A 22543-nucleotide genomic window follows, 5' to 3' on the forward strand; every position below is an offset into this window, starting at 1 on the left:
TTTTGTTGTTGTCATTTGTTGTAACTTAATGTCATCCATTGTGTACTGAAATGGTTAGTTTGTAAATTTCAGTTATGAAATCAAAGATGTAAAGATGGAAGGAGTATGTGTTTGGCTAACAGAAGAGACATCTTTGACCTATAATGTCCTGTGACATTTATTGGGCCCTATTTCCCTGAAGAGCTGGTCAATTGGCTCTGTGACAGTCACCACAGAGAAGTCTAAAAGTGCAGTGACATTGCCTTTGAAATAAATATATAGCCTGTCCGGCAAAAATACTTTGAAGGGCTGCATGGGACTTGAGGTATTTTATGTATGTATTATATTTGATGTATTTATGAAAAAGATTCAGTCTTAGTACTGTATAGTCACACCTTACATCCCAATATACCCTCCAGGAAGAAACCCCAAAAAACAAAAAACAGACCTTCCAGCAGCAATGTTTTACCAATAAGAGCAGTTTTAGATAGATAAGACTTGATTCTGTCAATTTTGTACCTTTGGTATTTGTCATTATTGAAGTCAAAGCTTTTTATTTTTTATTTATTTTTTATTTTTGTGGTTTTTTAAAATTTATTTTATTTTTTAATGTTTTATTTATTTTTGATACAGAGAGAGACAGAGCATGAGAGGGGGAGGGGCAGAGAGAGAAGGAGACACAGAACCGGCAGCAGGCTCCAGGCTCTGAGCTAGCTGTCTGCACAGAGCCTGATGCGGGGCTTGAACCCACGAACATGAGATATGACCTGAGCCCCTTTTAAAATTTATTTTTTGAAAGACAGAGAATGCGAGCAGGGTAGGGTGAGAGAGACAGGGAGATACAGAATCTGAAGCAGACTCCAGGCTGTGAGCTGTCAGCACAGAGCCCCATACAGGGCTTGAACCCACGAATCACGAGATCATGACCTCAGCCCAAGCCGGTTAACCAACTGAGCCACGCAGGCGTCCCTCAAGTCAAAGCTTTTTAAAGTTTTACTTTTCTTCTTCTTCTTCTTCTTCTGCTGCTGCTGCTGCTGCTGCTGCTGCTGCTGCTGCTGCTGCTGCTGCTGCTTCTTCTTCTTCTTCTTCTTCTTCTTCTTCTTCTTCTTCTTCTTCTTCTTCTCCCCCCCCTCCTCCTCCTCCTTCTTCTCCTTCTTCTTCTTTCCTTTTCTTCTTCTTTTTAACATTGTGAAGAAATCCTGTAATGAGAGAGATCAAAGCAAGGAGAATTGGATGCCATTGAGGACTGGGTCATGCCCGAAGCTTTTGCTGTCATGTCCTCAGTGAGCAGCTGTCCTGGCAGCACAGATACGGAGGACCCATTCTGTTTACCCGGGGACATTTGCTTTGAGAAAATGAGAATGGCACAAGAAACTCTTTTAAAAACTAAAGCCATTGTCTGAAAAAACCAACCATCAGGGATTACTGTTTGACTCAGAATCTCCTCAAAAACCTTCAAAACCTTCTGTCCTTGTGTAATCTTATTATACAGATAGCACTTATTATTTTATATTGATTGTTTTTAGTATCTTTTTTCCTGTCAAACAGGACTTCTTTAAAAATATGAACTTGCTTTCATCTTTTTTTGTTGTTTTTTGTGTTTTTGTTTTTGTTTTGCTTTTCCTTCTTTGCATTGTGTCTGGTGCATAGAGGTGGACAGAATAGAAATACTTCTATTTACTAAATGTCTGACTCTCAGAATCTCCCTGCAAGAACTCTAAATACGGCCCATGAGGGCTTTTTTCCCCCATTTATTTGCTTTACCTTTCCTTCAAACTTTTTTCTGTAAAAATAAGTCAGGTATACTTTTAGGAGGTATTAGTAGTGAGGTAGGAACTTGGAGTGCAACCTAAATCTAGATTGTTATTATATTTTCTTTTCACATATTTTTAAACTTAATTTTTATTATCGTAAAGAACACATAATATAGAGATTATTAGTACTTTTAGATGTCTCAGAACTCTAAGATTTATAAATAGCTAAGAACTATATGGTTTGTAGTCTGTAAAAAAAGTTAATTAAACATGCTGTTTGTTTTATTTCTTCAGACTCCTCTAGCATTAGGCTTTTGGTAAGGATTATAATCTCATAATTTTATTTCTTTGAGAAAACAGCATCAGTTTATATCATTCTAATCTAGTGATTTTGTTTTTTTTCCTGGAGGGATATGGCAGTTGACAGTGAAAGACTGGGGTCTGAATCATAGGCTCTTACTCTGTGATCTTGGGTGGGTCAGTTAACTTCTCTGAGTCTCAGGTTCCTTAACTTTAAAATGGGATGGTGAAATATACAACTTAGGCTGTTGTAAAGAGTAGGTGACTTATTATATGAAGATGTTCAGTGTAATACCCATACATCGGTGGTGGTCAAGAAATAGTGTTTTTCTTTTCCTTCGTTCTTTCTTTCTTTCTTTCTTTCTTTCTTTCTTTCTTTCTTTCTATCATTTGTTCTTTGTTAATCTAAATAGCAAAGTGTAGTATCATGCAGTTTTCAGGGCAAAAGAGAGCTTTTAGATCATTGAAATCTATCTATCTATCTATCTATCTATCTATCTATCTATCTATCTATCATCTGTAGATCAGAGATAGCTGTTTTATCTTTATATGTTAATACACATAATAATAAACATAATAAACATCAATCTACATTATTGAATACATAGTATACATGGAGAATTGTACAGAATATTTTATTTTAATCAGTTTTTTTATGTGTGTTTTAATACAGAAGTAACTATATGCACTGGAGTTTATTACAAGCTAAAACGAGATTTTTGTTTTATGACTTGCAGTTCCTATTGTAATTTATTTAAACAGAAGGGGATTACAAATTGCGTTTTAAAGGTAGATGCCTCTCATGAGACATTTGCATCAGTGCACAATGTGGACTCTGGAAAGTATTTTCAGAGCTACTTGCAGCAGGATTTATCTCAGTCATTGAAGAATTCTTAGGACATAAGAATTTCTCATCCACTAGAGAAATGATATTATTTTAGAATAATATTTTAACATGCAGATCTTGTAAAAGGTGATAGATGATTATTATAAAGTGAGATTTATTTCCTTTCTGAGTGTAGATTAGGATGGATAGACTTTAGGAGTGTGACTGATCAGTGTGGTCTATTCAGCAGTTCCATAGTGTGTAGATTCTTTGTATTATTAAAGTAACTCTTTTGAACTTATTCCTAACAAAGCTCTTACAAGGGTAACCAGTGTAATGTCCCAAGGAAAGGAAATTGTTTCCAAGAGGCTTTAAATTTCAGTGATTTTTCAACCAATTGGGAGCTGTTTTGGGGGGATTCCCTTGCTCTGCTACTGATTGTACTGCATGATATCCTCAAGGTCCTTTTCGTTTTTATGGTTCTTTTTTATCATATCCATGCCCCTACTTCCAGAAAATGGAAAAGAGGAAGCCAGAGGTATATTATTTTACATGTTTGACAGAGGCAGAGCAAGTAGCCCTGGAATCTAATTTCTTGGCTTGTTTGCTCTTCCAGGTTCAATAAAAAAATAAAACATGAAACACTGATTTTTGATCTCATCCTACTCTATTCTTTCCCAAACATTATTACTTATTTTCTTTAAAAACATATGGTGAGCGTCCAACTCTTGATTTTAACTCAGGTCCCAGGGTTGTGGGATCAAGCCCCTCATCAGGCTCTGTGCTGAGCATGGAGCCTGCTTAAGATTCTCTGTCTCTTTCCCTCTGTACATCTCTCCTGCTTGCTCTATTTCTCTAAAAATAAATAAAATAAAATAATTTCAAAATAAAGTAACATCTTCCCCAATATTCCCTATTATACTGGCTTTCTTTGCTTTATAGCACTATTGCCATCTGACTGTATGTTTTTCTTGTTTACTTATTGTGTTTTCTCTGTTCGAATAAAAACAGTGCAAAACTGCTAACATGTATCTGTTTTCTTTACTGCCATATCCCAGTTCCAAGAGTAGTGCCTGAAATATAGGATACCTTCACTAAAATTTTTTTGAAAAAAATCTAGTCAAGACAACACAAAACTTATTGCCTTGCTTATTAAGATGATTGAGTTCTTTTATATCGAAGCATTTGTTTTCATGAATCGATTCATCTTAAATGAAATATCCCTTTAAATACCAGCCATTTCCTTTTCCTGGTATCTCTTTCCTGGTATCTGTATCTTAATATATATGTCTAGTTTGGGAGATTTTAATTTTTACGTCTGCTTTTCTAGTTAACAAATGGGCTTTTTGCAAGGGTCTAGATTACTTTCCCATGATTATCCATGTTTGTAGTTTGGGCCAGGAGACTACCTCTCAAGTCATGTCTACTTGGTTTCCCAATATGGTGGTTGCCTATGGATTTCTTTACTTATTTCTTGCTTGCTTGCTTGTTTCTATCCACCATTTTTCAAGAGTTTCAGTTGGCCAGCTCTCTACAAATCCCCAATGTCCCATGCACACTCATCTCTGTTTCTACTCTACTAATCAATCAGTATCGGGTCAACTAGAGTTCATTGAGTAAAATTGCTTATTATCTCTTTATCCCATTCCTAAAGAGAAGTAGTCTATTTCCCTTAACTCCCTTCCTGCTCATGTAACGTTTTCCTTTGATGCTATTTTTTAGCACTGTTTCAACCAGTCTCTGTGAAGAGTCAATTCTACATATCCTCTTTGCTGTCGATCATTAGAGCACAGCAACCTAGAACAAAGTAGAGGCACTTGAATCGCTGTCTGGGTTCATCAGTGAAACTAACTGTGAGGACACTCATCTTTGCCCCTTTGGGTATATTTGGAGTAGAATCAGTTTAAATGATAGGCTTCCACGGGAGAAAGGAAGACACTTCTCTAACAATGAATTCTACATGACAGGAAGCTATGAGTGTATGACAAGTGCAGTTATTTTTGATTCTTGAAACTTGTCATCAGAGCATTGTTAGTAAGGTAGACTTAGGGGCCAGCATTCCAGTGAATAGTTTGCTTTTCTAGATAAATTAAAGTTCCATTAGTGAATTTTAATTGCACTGATGTTTTCTGCCAAGAGTGGGCATGGTGGAAGTTAATAGCCTGATATTAAAGGATAAAAGAAATACTTCATTGGACTTCTGATTGTTTCTCAATTCTTATTTATCTTAGGAATGGTTCATTTATTACAGCATCTGAAATATGTTTAGTCAAGTAAAGAAGCACTTCTTGAAAGATGTGCTTTGAGATTAGTATCTAGTTTTCCATGTGGATTGGGTAGAGCATAAATTTCCAAAAGTTGCATAAAGATCGCATTCTTTTTTTTTTTTTTTTTTTTTTTTTAGAGATTGCATTCTTGAAATTGAGGCAATTGCTTCAATATGACAAATGTCAGTTGGGGACAACACATTGATTTTCATTATATAGCTGTGGGAGGTAGGCATGCTCTGCTTTTCCATTTAAAGCAAGGCTTGTGTTTAAAAGATGTCTTCATGCCCCCCAAACGTGTGTGATGCTAGATTTTTCATATGAATTCCTTAGAAAAATTGGTAAGAATTGTTCCCAAATACCCAAACAAGCTAAGATGGGAATCAGAATTGTATAAGTAGGTCTGAATTTGTCTTTGTGGAAGACAATAAAAGAAAAAGATTGGGAAAAGTTTCCTTGATTCATAACCATAACACTGTATTTTTGTTGAGATCATTGTTGAATAAAGTGAATAGGAATTAAAATATTAATTTGTGCAGTGGCACTAAATTTGATTAGCCATCATGTGTGGGTTCTTCCTATTGTTTACAAAGCCTGTATATCTTTCATCTGTTTGGTGAACTCCTGGTCATCTTTCAGGTTCAGATGAAGTAGCACTTGCAGCAAGTTGTCTTCTCTCTGCTGGGCAGAGCTGGCTGCTCTTCCTCACCGGTGCCGTTACTGCTCTGTATTATCTGTTCTAGATACAGATGTCTGTTATAGCCACATCACAATGGATTATGAATATTTGTATATCTGTTTATCCCATTTCTCCACCGGATAGTGAGTTTTTAATGGGCAGAAAGAATGCCTTACTTGTTTCTTTAATATCAGTTTCTTAACTAGGACTGAGTTGGTTATAATGGGTTCTTTAGTTGGGAAATAAACAAACATAATTGCCTGTATCTGCCTTTAGTTCATTTGTAATAATCCCTGCTGTTGGGTTTGGATTCAACTTAGATGATGTAAGTAAAGCCAGTATTCTGTCAATTTTATATGGATGTGCTAGGTATAATAAAAAGACTGATTAAAGATCCACCAAGTTAAATTAAACAGTGGTATACTCTATGCTGTACCAATAAGTCAATGTAAAAGGATTTTATTATGCTGTATCCTGAAAAGGCAATATCACGAATCCTGTTTTATTAATATCTAAATATGTTATATACCTTGATACAACCATTGATTGGTTTTGAGAAGTTTTGTATGATGGAAAGAATAGAGAAGGAATCAGATTAAAAAGAGATTTTAATCCTCTGTACTTTTCCCTGTGATTTTGTAAACTTGCATCCCATATATGCCAGTAAAAATAACTCTATACCTTTATTAAAACTTCAATATCTTCATTTATAATTTGAGTGGTAGCAACATAAAATTGAAACCTGAGTCGTGAAAGATATAAAGTCATGTTTTAATAGAGAAACTAAATTGCTCCTTCAAAGAGCCTATAAAACTGAAAAGCATTCATTATAAATGTAATAAAAACTTATGAGTCCCATTTTATTAAAACTACACCGTTTCCTGAAGGGACTGGCTCATTTAGAGGTAAACCAGTGACACTTTGTATCTAGCAACATTCTTTATGTGAGATAAGACATCAACTGAAATGAAGTTGGTGGTTTTAACATGATCCCTAATGGACATCCATTCATGTTAAAAGGTTAGAATTTCTATTTTAGCAGAGTTTGTAGCTCCTGATGATAATGTACCTCGATCAGGTTAATAACAATACTAAATTACCTATTTCTCTAAGTTCCTTCAAGAAACAGAACAATCATGAAAGGTAAAGGTTATGCTTCTACTAATTGGTGTGTTACATCATTCCATCATTCTGTAAACTTCTTACTGAAGTCAAATTATATAGATTAACGTTGTTTCAGGAAAATAACTTTCTAGTGATTACCATTAGCCTTTCTCCCCCTTTCAGATACAGTAATATTTTTAATGTGTTAAGGGAGAATCATTTCTTTTTAGTCTTTAACTGCTTTCAGTGTTTTTAAATATTCTGTACATATTCCGTACTTGATTTTATTTACACACTCTGTACACCATTTTCATATTATTATTATTTAAAGTTTTTGTCTTTATTTTGAAAGAGAGGAGAGAGAGGGAGAGAGAGCACACTTGCGTGGGTGAGTGACCACAAGTGGGGAGGAGTAAAGAGAGAAGAGAGAGAGAAAGAGAGAGAGTGAAACCCACATAGGCTCCACACTCACAGTGGACCCCTGACAGGGGACTCGAACTCACCAACTAAGAGAACATGACTTGAGCCAAAATCGAGAGTTGGATGCTTAACCAATTGAGCCACCCAGGTACCCCTACTTCCATTTTATTTTAATTGATTGTGGTTGTATTGGTGATAGTGGTTTTAAAGTACAAAAGGAAATAGGGTGAAATAAAAGATAGGTTGTTAATTTAAAAATTGTTAGCTGTAGAATCAAATAGCTTTAGATAGAGACTCTTGGATGTTTAAATGAGAAAATTTAAGTATTTGAATTAATATACATTTGTCATGTGGATTTACTTGGAAAATAAGACAAGGTTTCTGGAAATGCTGGAAGAACAAAACTGTGTTTATTCTAATTCATTTCTTGAAACACAACCCACATATAAATAAATGCAAAATAATGAGGAAAATGGAAGAAAATATATCAATTAACAAAACTAGGTAACAGATATCCAAGACACAGTGACGAACATGTATGTCAAATTCAGTGAAATTTGGACCACACTGAGGGAGGATGCTGAGAGCTAAAATATACTTTTCCAGATCTCTGCCAGTTTGTACACACCTCCGAAAAAACAGACTCTCTTCTCAAACATTCACTTCAGTAGATGGTTTTGGGGCTACTGTGGCAACTATCGAAGAGGTTACAAAGATAAGTGAGAGTGTACTTTCAAGAATCTTACAGTCTAAAGAGAAAAATATGACAAGGACACTAAGTATAAGGCCCGATATAAGTATCATGGGAGCATAAGGTCCTACAGTGAGTAGGTTCCAGTAATAGCCAAGGACCTGGGGGCGCGGTGGGAGAGGCTTTCATGATGTAGCATTTGCAGAAGGGGTCAAGAGAAAGATAAAATTGCAGTAGTTAATGATGGAGGAAAAAGACATTGATTATAGGGAAGTATTAAGAACAAAGGCAGACATCTACAATGCATATTTAGGGAATACTTGTCAATTCCAGTCTGGTTCCTGCATGAGCTACACAGGGAAGTGGAAGCATCACTGCTTCATAATGAGCTGTGGTTAACCAGAGTGACCCAGCCCCGTCACTTTGAGTTTGTTATCTCAATTAAGCCACACAGAACCCTATGAGATAATAACTACCTGTACAGGTTAGGGAAACAAGAATCAGTGAGAAGTTGCCTGAAGTTACTCTGCTACTGAGTGGCTGAGCCAGGAATATAAACCTAGACACCTAGACCTTTTTTTTTTTTTTTTTTGTAAGTTTAATTATTTATTTTGAGAGCATGCAACAGGGGGGCAGAGAGGGAGAGGGAGAGAGAAGGGGTGCAAGGTAGAGGATTTCAAGCAAGCTCTGCACTCCCAGCACAGAACCTTATGTGGGGCTCAGACTCAAGAACTGTGAGATCATGACCTGATCCAGAGTCAGTCGTTCAACAGATAAAGCCACCCTGGTGCTCTGAACCCAGGCCTTTCTGACCCATGTTCTCACTCACTTTATTATGTGATTCTGCAGGTGTATCTGGTGCTGTTTTTAGAGGAATCATCATGTCAGGCCAAAGCTTCATCCAGTTTATGAAGGGTATTGTCCCCCCTCCTCTTCCTCCTTTTCCTCTTCTGCCTCCAGTGAAAAGAAGGCTGTGTTTATTCTCATGTTAGTAATTGCATTCATCTGGAGGACAAGGAAAACATACTTTATTTCAAAATACATTGGAATTCTTGGAGAAAAATGATAATTACAACCTAAATATCCCTAAATGTGGCTTATCCATGCAATCTCCATTACTCTGTGCAATGTCATCTGTCTACTGATTTCAAGATTATACTTAGTCAGGGTTTTTTCCTTCTTGTTCTTTGTTACTGTTGGGCTGATGCTTGCCCCTTGAACCCCTACTTACGTGTGACAATTCCAAAGGATGAAGAAACTTCTTTTCGAAAGCAATAGTTTGTGTCCAGGAAATTTTAAGGGAAGAATATTATTTTAGACTTTTGAGGCTGCAATTTCAACATTGCAATTGGGACAGTTTATCATTTGATAGAATGTAACAGTACTGAGTAAACCAGTAGTGCCTGTGGGCTTTTAAACATGATTATTTTCCCCATCCTTCCAACTGATACCTCCTTTAAGGTTTGTTGGAATTGGTGTTCATACTTCACTTTTAACTAATGGCATATTCCACTTTGGTTTGTTGAAGCCCTCTATAATTATGTTTATCTTTGTTTACCTTTTTAAAGATGTATGAAGATTTCTTCAATAGATAATTAGCTATATTGCTCTGAGAAATATTTTCTTATAAATACTTGGTTTATTTGTAATTTATTGGCTTATTGGATCATCATGTCAGTTGGTATATTTATTTCCTCAATATTTTCAATATTTTTAGGCCTCAGTACTTGTGAAATAATATATCATTATTTCAAAAAGTCTTTGTGAAATCTAGAAAGTCAAAGAAGCTTAGGGCAGCTTTGTAATAGTGAAAACCTGGAAGTAACTTCATAGGAATAAAATAAATTGTGAAATATCTGTTCAGTGAAATATTATACAGCTATGGAAGCAATAAACGAGTTTTGTTTGTACTGCGAGAGATGTCTAAGATACACGTTTAGTCAAATCTAAAATGCAGACAGAATGAGTGCATTCATGTACAGACAAAGCTATATGGGTACATGCGTAATAAATATATATATGGAAAAGATTTTTGAAAGAACCATCAACTGCAGTTACTTCTGAATAAAGAAACAAAAAAAATGAGGAGGATTTTCATTTTCATATATTCATTTTCTATTTCTGTACACTGCCTTAGTTTTTCTTTTTTTTTCTTTCTGTCCCCCCCCCTTTTTTATGAGCATGTATTACTTTTAAAACTGAAAAGTCTTTGGAGTGCTGGGGTGGCTCAGTCAGTTAAGCAACCAACTCTTGATTTCAGCTCAGGTCATGATCTCATGGTTTGTGATTTCGAGCCCTGCATCAGGCACCATGCTGTCAGTATGGAGTCTGCTTGGGATTCTCTGTCTTTCTCTCTTGGCCCTTCCCCGCCCACCCCCCAACAGTGTTTCTCTCAAGATAAATAAAAAACATTTTTTAAAAATTAAAAAAAACTTTAAACTGAAAAGCTTTTTAAAGGGAAGTATCCATTTACAAGGGTGCCTGGGTGGCTCATTTGGTTAAGCACCGTACTCTTGATTTCAGCTCAGATCATGAACTCACCATTCATGAGAGAGCATCCCGCGTCCAATGGCTGTGACAGTGTGGATCCTACTTGTGATTCTGTCTTGTTCCTCTCTCTGCCTCTCCCCCTACTCTCTCTCTCAAATTAAAAAAACATGTAAAAAAAAGCACAAATTTACTTAGAAAACAAGAACTAGGACACTGTTCTTTTGATGTCCTCCATAACCTTTTTTGCATGAAAATTTATTATCTTCTAAGATTTACAATGACCTTAAGAAAGCTGTAGGAAAAATGCCACTTTGTTTTAGTTGAAAATATCTAGTGCTGAATGGGTCATTGTATTGAACTTCTTCCCCCCCCCCCCCCCCCGCCCCCGGTTTGATTTTATGGTTTGATTCTGAAAACGAGAGCAGGGCAATACCTTTGTTTGTGTGGTGCTGCGCAAAAGGTTACTCCTGGAAAGCCTCTTGTTCCTTTGAGTGAACAATGTAAACATTTACTTCATTCTAAAAGTTAATTATCTTGATTATTCAGTTTTTATACTGCCATAGTTAAACATGGTTAAAAAATAAAATTTGACTGCATATTGCAGCATTTTATTAATATTGCCAAAGGAAATTTATTGATTTGGAGAGACCTCAGATAAGCTGTTCTGAGTATGTGGCTTATAATTTATTTTATATTTTCTGTGAATTTCTAAACATCAAATCCATAATGTGCTAGAAGTAATATGAATTTTGAAGTTATATATACTTCAAAGTACTTATTGGGCAATTAAATGAAAATAAAGGAGATAACATAGGTCAAACATTCCAAAGAAAGACTCAGTGACATAATAGATCTTCAGAAAAATATTGTGTCTCTGTTTTTAAAAAGAAAAATACCTTCAGGGTTCCTGGGTGGCTCAGTCAGTTAAATGTCTAATTCTTGATTTCAGCGCAGGTCATGATCTTGCGGTTTGGGAGTTTGAGTCGTATGTTAGGCTCTGCACTGTCAGTGTAGAGCCTGCTTTGAATCTCTCCCTCTTTCTGCACCTCCCCTCCTGGTGCATGTGCTCTCCTCTCTCTCTCAAAATAAATAAACTTAAAAAAAATAAAAAATACCTTCATAATAAAATTATCATCCAATGAAAAAGTAGTGTAGTCCATTGGTGAAGTGTTGCAATTGCAATTTTACACTGAATTTTGACTCGACTTTGAATATACTGATTGATTGCTTTGGATATAGGAGGCACTAGTATTGTCTCATATATTCTCCCAGACTCTTATTTCTATTCCTTGCAACGATCTGCTTTTGTGAACTTAGTCTCCAGAAACAACTTGGTAATATTCGTCCATTTGTTAATAAGATCATAGAAACTGGTATCACTTATAGCTGATAAGTTTTAAAAAATTGGTTTCTAGCCTCTCATCCCATCTTTCAAAGATACTAATAGGATTTAGGTTTCTACTGTCCTTATTACTTTAAAATAGAGTCAGTGGTCTTAATCCAAATATTTAATAAAATCTTTGTAATTCTATGTAGTGTAAATGGAAACCAAAAATCTATTACTTGGGTACATCTTTCCTGTACCCAATGTAAGTTTTAAGTAGTATCTGTTACACCTTTAGAAACTAATATATTAAATAATATGCCTAACATTGACAGTTTGGTGCTATTTTAAAATTATTTATCACTGTTCAATAATTCACTAAAATGTATTATTCAAAGCTTGTTATGTCTATAAAAGATATAAATATGTTCTCCAGAGGGATTATCACTTCTGAAAATAAGTAAAAAATGTTTTATTGCAATTTTTTGGATAACCTAAGTGTAAAGCAAAATAAGCTATTTGGTGTCTGCATGCTAAATGTAATTATAGAAGCTGATACTGACTGGAGGTAGGCAGATGTGTTCTGGGTAAGCAGTTTTGTCATTTGTGATACAAGGTTCGAGATAATAGCAAAAGTGCCTACCTCAAAGAGTTAGTGAGAGTAATTTATAAAATAAAGTTTATACAGGAAATACTATATGTTCCAGGTATGACCTTTCATTTAGAAACAGATACTGATTCATGTTTATTATTTACATGTGGGTTTATTGAATAGAGTAGAAATAAATACTATTCATTTCCAAACACTTACTGAGACTTGCTGTGTACTAGACATTGTGCCAGACAGTTGGTATAGTGATAAAGATGGGGTTCAGACACTGATAGACTCGTCGGTTTTAAAAGAGAGAGCCTTAAAAACAAATAATTATGATAATAGTAACACATATTGTAAACGGAGATAGGAGTAGAAAGGAGAGGTTGATTCTGTTGGGGATCTCTGGGATCCTTCCCAGAGGCTGTGAAGCAGGGTAAATAGGAGTGTTAACAGAGCAGAACCGTAATGGTTATCACAGGTAGACTGGAATTAGGTAAATGCTTATTCCAATATTAAAAGAATACTAAATGGAGAAGGGGAACCATACTCATCTCATTCAACATTTACTGTACAAGCTACAGGTCCCTGTGTCAGTCACTGAGGGGTAGACAGCTAAAAGGTCTGGTGCCTACTTTGCAGGCTCTCACAGTCCTGCTTGTTTGTGCACCTGGAGCTGTGAGCAAGGCAGAGATCAAGTAAAGGTGTTTCGGGAACTTCATGCCATCCTATCCAGGCTATGGTGTAACTGTTAAATTTCAAAGAGGCAGTTGTGAATTTATAAGTAAGTTAGCTTCTTGAGTACTGAGTTAAAAATGGACTGGCATAAAAGAAGAGAGACATTTCAAGAAATCAATAATGTTTTAAACACATACGACATAGCCTAGAAGAGTTAAAGGCAATGAATGGGTAGGATCCAGTGTAAATAAAAGCGTGCAGACCTTCAATGTGGTCAGAGTAAGCATTGTAAAATAATAATAGATACAAACAAGATACATTAAAAGGGATCTAAATTACACTGTTTAAAAATGCTACTGGCTAATCCATCTAGAATCTCTTAGCTAGGTTTACAGATCAATCTATTTACTGGGACATTCCTTATTCATCTCTAAGTCATTGCTTACTAAAATGAGAAGGCTTTTTCCTAGCCCCAACATGCTCTAGTCAAGATCCCTGGGTATTGAGGACTTACAATGCACCCCTCTTCTTCTTAATCTCAAATAATCACTCTTGAGAATTATAAAACCTGGGTGAAAGAAGAGTTATATTTTCTTTTAAAGAGGCTGGGGATGGGTACTCAATGTTTCACTGTTTTTAAGAGCATATCTAGGTTTTTCGTCACAAATCTTTACCACTTCCTTTTCACCACTGGACATAAATTCTCCCAGTTTTATTTTTTACTGTACCTTTGGATTTGTTTATCCACTGATTCTTCTTACCTCCTGGAGTGAGAGAAGGACATTTGAATTCACTTCAAAGGGCAAGGCTTCCACCTGTGCTCTTTTGTCGCTGTCTGCTTCATATCAACTTTCTTCTGTATTTTAATTGTTTTCCCTTAAAGCCCTCAAATATGCAGAATTGTTCCAAAAAATACTAATAAAGGAGAAGGGGCAAAAACAAAACGGAACTCCCTCACACCAATTCCTCCTCAAATTGTTCTATTTTCTTTTCTCTTCCATCTTTAAATGGTTGTTTTTATTCAGTATGTCTATTTATGCATTTCCTATTAATAGTCCATCCACTGAAGTTTGGCTTCTGCCCAAACCATCTATTCTACTGAGCACAGCTCAGTGAGGTTGCCATGGACTTCAGGTTGCCAAATTCAGCCTCTCCTCCAGTGCTCAATTGCCGCCCAGTCAACATGGTCAGCGGTCTCCTCTCCAAACTCCTCCTTTGCCTCATCAGCAGCCACTTCCTCTTCTCTCTGTGACTTGTTTTTGGTCTTAGCAGTTTCTTCTGTCTTTATTCTGCTCAAAAAAAAAAAAAAAAAGTGGCTATTCACTTGAGTTCTGTATTTGATCTTCTCTTTTTACTCTTCGCACCCTCTTGGGCAGTCATCCACTTTCCTTGATTAAACTGTGCATATGACTCCCAAATCCAGAGCTCCCATCCAAATTTCTCCTGAGCTCTAGACTCACAGCTCCATCTGGATGGACCAGGCACTCCAAACTTGGTATGTTCCCAACCCTTTCCTGATTTATACCTGGTGTCAACTAGAATCAAGACTTCTCTCTTTCAAAACAAACAACTCCTGCAGTTTTATTTAGAATAAATATTTTACATATTAAAATTGTTAATGCTTAATATTTTGTTGGAAGAAATAAGAGAAAAGGAATTAGGGTTGGTGGCTGTTTTTGATTCTTCAGTGTGCAGACTAAATATGAATTTAGGGAAAGAGGAAACAAAAACACAATGTTTTAAAAGAAATTTGCATAGGACATTTTTAAAAGTTATCACAGGAAATGTAATGCCCAGAATTTGGGAGTCCCCCAGAAATGAACCACCAGAGTCCAGAGTCAAAGCCAAAAAGCAAGGGTCGTTTATTGCAGGTTCGAACCCGGGCCTCTGCTCACTCCAAGCTGATGGAAAGGAGAGAGCCAGAGAGCCCTGAACAAAGGTGGGGTAGGACTTTTATGAGTTTGGGAAGGGGGAGTTACAGGAAATTGTGACATAGGTACAGTGATCCAATTATTATTATACAATATTATTGACAGCAGGTTTATCCAATTACAACATTTAGAGTGTTAACAATCACAGAGTAGGCCCAGGACCCAGGACCCTCACCTAAGGGTATAACTAGCCTTAGGCAATAACTGATCTAGGCCTGCCCTTAGGAATGTTAAGGGTATTACACGGGTGGTCTCTCTTGCCTCGGGCAATGTGTAACCGCCTAATAGTTCTGGAGAGACTGACCTTTAGACCTAGTTTAGAGGGGAAACTTAAAGCCTGTCATGGCGTCTACCAGGTTCAGACTCGTGTTCTTACAGAAACAGCTTTGTTGCAGTTCCTTATACTTATGTTGTTATAGTGTAGTATTTTTATTTTTAAAATATTTGCCTTTGACTTTAATATGGAGGGATAGGACCTCATAATATTTTCAAGGCATAAGGTAATCTGATCGTGGTTGATGAGAGCTATAAAAATTCATTGTATTCTGATTTTGTTGGTTTCTCGGTAAGTCTGAGAGAAAATTACTTCTTCCACTTGGATACATAGTTGATCAGCCAAACTCTAGGTAATACCCTACAGGAAGTTGCTCTGTGTAAATGCAACTTCTATTTTCTTGGGTTACCTTCTGCTAGCTCTTGATAAACATAGATTTCCATGTGGCCACCTCCCTCCCCTGCCTCTATGAACAACCCCCTTTTGGCTGTTTCTGCCACCTTGTTTCTGGCTGTAGAAATAGAACCAAAAAGCCCGCTTTGAGGGAGTGAATGCTTTCATCCTTAAATAGCAATGGAGAATTAGAGCCAGGTGTAGGGTGGACAGGTATGTATATAAAAGATGTAAAATATGAAGTCCTTTTCTTCAAAAAGGTTTTTGCTTAGCTCATAGAAGTTCAGTTTTTGGCCTGACTTCATTTTCTAAAGGCATTCACTCATCCCGAGACATGTTTAAGAGTAAGAGATGCTAGAATCATCTTACCTTAGTGCTGGGAGCCGCACCGGCTTTGCTGGATGACAGGGTCACAGTAAGGAAATGGTAGAGGTAGCATGGCTCCTGCCTTAGGGCGGAAGCTAGCATCTCCTTCTGTTAACTCATTGCTCGTGTAAAATTAAGCCTGTTGCTGTTGATTAGACCTCACAATGTTCCAAATCAGACCAATATTCCCCAGAAACCTCATGGGAGGAAGCATATTCCCACCTCTATGAAGAGGAAGCTAAACAAGGCACTGGAGATGTTTGTCGAAAGGCTCTTCTATTGAGCTTCACAAACTTAAGACATGGAAATAAAGGGGGTTAAAGAACACAAAGATAATGTTTACCCTGGCCCGGAGATAGAAAGCCTATCTTAGGAAATAGAAACAAACAAGAGCCAGGCACAGGTTACTGCGCATACATATGCTAATTTGGTGCCCATTGTGAGGATAGGTAAGAGTAGTTACAACGTAGACTCATATGCAAAGGCCGGTCTAGGGCGCCTATGGCGCTTACACCTTCAACATCAAAGAACAAGGTGGACAAAAGGTTTACTTACTAACCATCATGAATGTATTCTTCCTCTTGTGAGCCAAATAGAATGTCTCCTACCCCTGTCTATGACTGAATTTTGGCATCATTGTTATAAAATGTGTTTGCTATCTGCTTCTCACTAAAAACATCTTGCTATCTTCTTAGTTGTAAGATTTACTACCGGTTCAAACAAATGTGTATGTTATCTGCTTTTCACTGAGAATATCCTGTTATCCTATGATGTGTAAGTTACCTCATTGTTAGAATAGTTTTGAGGAAATACCTCTGTAAAACCTGTTTCTGCACCCTTTTCAAAGCATCTTTATCACTGAGAATTATTTGTAGAAGTTCCACCTTTTGATGTAATAAGTCTTTAAATAAAGGCCCAAGACCTGGCTAGGAGAGTTAGAGGGAGATATAAGAAGATACAGGATACAGGAGATACAGGAGATGGAATAAGAATGTCGGGCTGGGCCAATTAAGAAACTGCGCTGCGTGAGTGTCTCTTCTTTGCTTCTAGTCCTCCGCTACCCCTTCAGGGAGCCCTGGACCCACCGGAGCGGGCCTCTGGCACCTTAGTGACTGGATTGTGCTACTAACCTAAAATACTTCCAAGTCAGGAGGAAGGAATATAAAGTTATTTGCCTTCAGAGAGATTGCTTTTAACAGTACATTAGAAGTCAGGTTCAGGGGCGCCTGGGTGGCCCAGTCGGGTTAAGTGTCTGACTTGGGCTCAGGTCAGATCTCACGTCCGTGGGTTCGAGCCCCGCGTCAGGCTCTGTGCTGACAGCTAGCTCAGAGCCTGGAGCCTGCTTCGGATTCTGTGTCTCCCTCTCTCTCTGCCCCTCCCCTACTCATGCCGTGTTATTCCCTGTCTCAATAATAAATAAACATTAAAAAAATTAAAAAAAAAGGTTCAATCAAGGCAGTTTATTCGGAACTAAAAGCATGCAGGTGGTGTGTGTGTATTTAAACAGCAGCATTTTATCTAGCTGCAGATTTTAACTGTTTCTGGAAATGTTTTGTTAGCCAATGTAACCATGATGTAACGAATGTATTTTATATGTAGTAATGGAATTTAAATTGATCTGTGAGGCTAAGTAAAATAGTTAATCTGTTTTTGCCTGTTTTCTACCTGAATCTTGGGGGAGGAATATTGCAAAGAACATTTTTTAAAAAATCATTTAAAATATAAAGTAAGATACTATGAGCTGTATTAAGGCATTTAACTTTTTTAAACTGAAAACTTGTACGCCATGCTCACCTAGGAAGATGTGATGAGCAAGTAGTATGTCTTCCTTGCTTCTCACCTTTGCCGCCTCCATAATATTCTATTACCTCTTATTTCAGATTTCCAGTGGTCAGTGCCTTTCTATATTCAAAGCTTTCTTCCAGGGTAAGAAAGTAGCGTGACTGATGCTTGCTGTGTCAGACTTTATACTAGATGTTATACATGTATTCTTATTTGGGTCACTAAGATGACTGTAAGCCTGTGATGCCAGCTCTTTTCCCCTGATTTCAAACTCCAGTTAGTCAAACTGCCTAGTCATGATTGTTAGGAGTTTGATTTACGTTACATAACAATGTACCCGAATACCTATGTACCTACCTTCCTACAGAGATGAATAATCCTGTTTTATATAGAGAAGCAGTGTGCCCATAGCTGTAAAAGAATGTGGCTTTTGAAGCCAGACTATTGAGGAAACCAAGGCTCCAGAGATTGCCACATGCCCAAGGTCACGTATTATTGGACATGTCTATAAAAGGACTTGCTCCTGAGTGCGACTGACTCCAGTGGCCATCCTTTGAACCACTTTTAGCCTTTCCTCTCAACCCTGCTTTTCTCTTGTTCTATTCGTGCCTAAAAGAATGAAATATTTTTGACAATCCTGTCTTTTGTGTTATATATATATCACATATTTTATGCAAAACAAATAATTTTTACTTTTGTTGAGTCTAAAAGTATATTTTGTGATAAATGAAGAAGCTCTATAATTTGAGTTTGGTGATACAGTCATGTTAGATTTGATGTTAAACCAAAGCCTGAAGGACTAGTAGAATCAGAGAAAGCCTTGTTTTTGCTTGGATGTCATTGTTTACCTTGAACATGAAAAATAGAGCAAGTAGCTAGGAAGCTCGGAAGAATAAAAAATAATAACCATCACACTGCCCTGGAAATGAAAGGAAATGATAAAGCATACACCTACCAGCTCCATGATCAGTGATTTTAGCTATTGGCCAGACATTTAACTTAGTGTAAAAAAATAGTGTGAGATGATGCTTTAAAATGTATATCTGCAGACAGTTTTTTCATCATTATTTATTTTGATACGCTGACAACCAGCCACTTTAATTTGCACTGGTGATACAACTTGAAATTATCCCATGAACATACACATTTACAACTCCCTGCCCCCACCACACACACCCACAGGATTGTCCTGTAAACAAAACTTTATTATATGGAACTGATACATTAAGGCTAATCTATGATAGCAATTTTCTTGAATAAGCACTTAGAAGAGGAAGGACATCCTCACGTTAGAAAGTGTGGTAAGTCTTCCCGCCCTCCCCGACAAAGCCCTGGGCTCTCCATCACTGGGGTGGTTTGGAGGTGGAGAAATAACCTCAAGCCAAGTCAGTTCAAGATCATAAAAGCTATGAAGAATTGCAGTTCTCTGGAACTTCACTGTATTAAAAATAGCATCTGTATTCTCTTACTTTCATCTCTGTCCTAGTTCTTTGCTAAAAGATGCCATAGTTTCTTCAGTATTTGTGCAGTTTAGGAGAATGTGGACCAGTGCATCTTCCTTCTTTCTATTGCTTTCTGTACTTGGGTTATCAGTGACAGGAAAGTTACAGGAAAATCTGTGAGTAGAGTTAAAAAAAATTAAAGGAAACTTAGTAGATAACTCTGCTGTATTTATTAAGTATTAGTGCTGTCATTAATGTTGAGTTAATTTCTTTTCTGGCTGGCCCTACTAATACCTCATTTTTTTTTTTATTGAAAAAAGGATGGGTTATATGTGAACATTGATGTCTCCCAATGGTTATAATGGTTACAGAGGACTCTCAGGACTCAGATCACAGAGGCAAAGCTTCTGCTTTTGAGACTGGTTTCTCTGCTTTTTTCATCCCTCTCTAATTGTTTTCCTTATTTTGATTGAACCCTTTTGAGTTCAAGGAATGGAATCCTACAGAGCCTTGATTAGAGAATGGCCATGGTAAAATGCCAATTTTCTCATGTTTTTCGAAATAGCACACTTTAGCTTGTGGTGCATATAGACCGCTCTCTAGTGCTCTCTTCCATTGATACTTGAGGGCAATTTTCTGTCCATTTTTCTCTTAATTGGTGTGATTAACATAGCTGGCTGATGTTAGTAGGAAGTACCTATCTCTTAGATAAGATCAGCACATTCAAGGTGGTATGGCTGTAGACCTTACCTCTTAAGTTTGCTGGTAAAGGACTTGTAACCAGTTTCTACTGGATTTCCTTCTGTGCAACTATTCATCTCTCTTTTCCATTGTGTGCAAATCTTCCCATCCTGCCCCGAATCTGTATTTCAAAGTACTTTGTCAGTAGCATGGTACTATATAAACATCAAGCTGGAGTGGTGCTTGAACAAGAGATCCTCTTTTTTTAATAGGTAATTTTTGTAGGTCTGATCTGACATGAAATGAGCCAGTTGGAATAAGGTTCTTGGCTTGCAAAATATCTTATTAGGTAGGAAATCTTTGTATTGAACAAGGAGTGCTTTATCTTGAGGATTAATAACTAAATAACAAATGAGTGTGTGCAATGTCATAAATCTTTTTTGGGGGGTTATCAGTAATGCCAAGTTTGTCACGTGGCTATGCCCTTGGTTCCTTCCCATCATGCACACATGCCTGAGTCCGTTTCACTGGGATTGACCCCTGAGTTCTCCCAGGACAATACATTTCTTCCCTTGAACTAAAAGATCCTGCTACCATGGGCCAAGCCCTCTACTGAGTGCTATGAATTGACCTAAAGCACATGGAATACAATCTTTATGAAGTCCTTATTTAAAAGAGCAACAGAGAATTTAAGTCACATTGCAACAGAGGCTGACAAACAATAAAGGAAGCAAGAGTAGTAGAAGTTGGCAAAGGAGGACAAGCCCGGACTTTGATTGTGTTCTCCAGACCCTGCCTGGTAGGTCCCAACCTTTCCAACGAAGACCTTTCCTTCTCTGACAGGCTAAACCTAGTCTCCTCCATTTCCAACCCCATTAATTTTTTTTTTCCTTTTCAAAGCAATATCATCAGTCTAGATGTAAACCTTATCCTAACTTGGCAGTATGGTGAAGTGGCTGAGGTGTCAGGCTCTGAAGCCAGACTGCCTGGTTTTGAGTCCCAGATCTGTAGTTCCTGAGACAGTGATTTTGGGTAGAGGATTCCAGATCTTTGTGCTTCAGTTGTTTCTTCTATAACCTTTGTGGGCTTCATGAAGAGATTTAGGTGAGTTAGTATTTATAAAGCACCAAAACAATATCTGCCATATGATAAGCTCTTTTTAAGTGTTTGTTATGATGATGAAAATTATTTAAAATATAATCCTGACTGATAATGTAAAAGCACTCTATTCTTACTTGTCCTATTTATTCAGTCAGTCACTCACCAAGTATTTGTTAAGAGCTGTAAGGACACAGGTCTGAATCAAACTGACTCCATGACAGGCTTCAAGTTTCCCTCTGACCTTGGAGGCCTAAGTGTTGGTTTCTCAATCATTAGACAATAAAAGGGCACACATTGCCTAAGGCAGGAGGGACCACCCTTGTAACACCCAATCAGGAAAGGCCAGCTAACACCCTTAACATTCCTAAAAGGCAGGCCTAGAAATGGAAGCTATAGATAATCACTTATTGCTTAAGGCTAGTTACACCCTACATGAGGGTCCTGGGTCCACTCTGTAATTGGTTAATACTTTAAATATTGTGATTGGGTCCCACCAAAAGTAACTGAACACTCTGGGCATTGTGTATGGTTAAAGTTACTGCCAATGATGTTAGGCGATAATGATTGGATCACTGTACCTGTGTCACAATTTCCTGTGTCTCCCCCTTCCCAAACCCATAAATGCCCTGCTCAGCCCTTGTTCAGGGCTTCAGCACAGATCCACAGCCTTGGTAAAGTCTGTGAGCCCAAGTTTAGGCCTGGCCAGCGTAAGCCCATAATAAAGCCCTTTGCTTTTACATGCGTGACTCGGTCTCCCTGGCAGTCTCTGGTTTTGGGGACGATATTGAAATCTTGGGCATAACAGAGCATGCTATGGCCTAGGCATAGTATTCGATCTTGTCTCATTCTCAATAGGCTCCATACTATGAGTAACACCAAAGCTAATTATTACCATATAGCAGTCTTAATGCTTGCCCCAATACTTTGTTGGAAATATAAGAGTGTAAATGGATTTTATTCACACTCTTTTAAAAATATTAGGTGCATAACTTGCACTTGCATAATGTTGTCCTGGAAGTCTGAGTACTCTTAGTAAGTAGCATGATTAGATTTGGCTAATTCTGAAAAGAAGCTCTTGGTCATCCTGTATAGCCTCAGGCAGCAGAACCTCCCAGGGGCCCAAGCAGTTACTCTGCTTCTGAGATTCACTGCTGGAAGGAATAAGACTCCTTTGATCAGAAAGAGAAGACCCTGATTTCCTTGTGGTGCACAGACTAGTGGAGCAATTCCACCTTACTTCCCTTCTACATCATCCTGTGCATCCACCACATGTGTTCCGTGGCCCTGGACAACATTAATGTTTACTTGTATTTTACCCAGACATTTTGAGTCTTTTTTGTCTGTGTAAAGTATGTTCATTTGGGGAAGACAAGAGCCTACTATAATTCTACTCCCAGAAGTAAGTGTACTAATTTATAGTGTATTGGGGAGATGGAAAGGTATTAAAACGGAAAAACCTTGCCCCTGGA

The 22543-nt window shown here is 37.4% G+C and overlaps 1 protein-coding gene across 2 annotated transcripts in view; it reads left to right on the forward strand.

Annotated features, from left to right (window-relative positions):
* IMMP2L (inner mitochondrial membrane peptidase subunit 2) overlaps positions 1-22543 on the forward strand; it is an 848590-nt gene that overhangs the window by 325074 nt on the left and 500973 nt on the right. The window lies entirely within an intron of this gene.

This window comes from Suricata suricatta, chromosome 2 (assembly GCF_006229205.1).
Source record: "Suricata suricatta isolate VVHF042 chromosome 2, meerkat_22Aug2017_6uvM2_HiC, whole genome shotgun sequence".
NCBI classification, from domain to species: Eukaryota; Metazoa; Chordata; class Mammalia; order Carnivora; family Herpestidae; genus Suricata; species Suricata suricatta.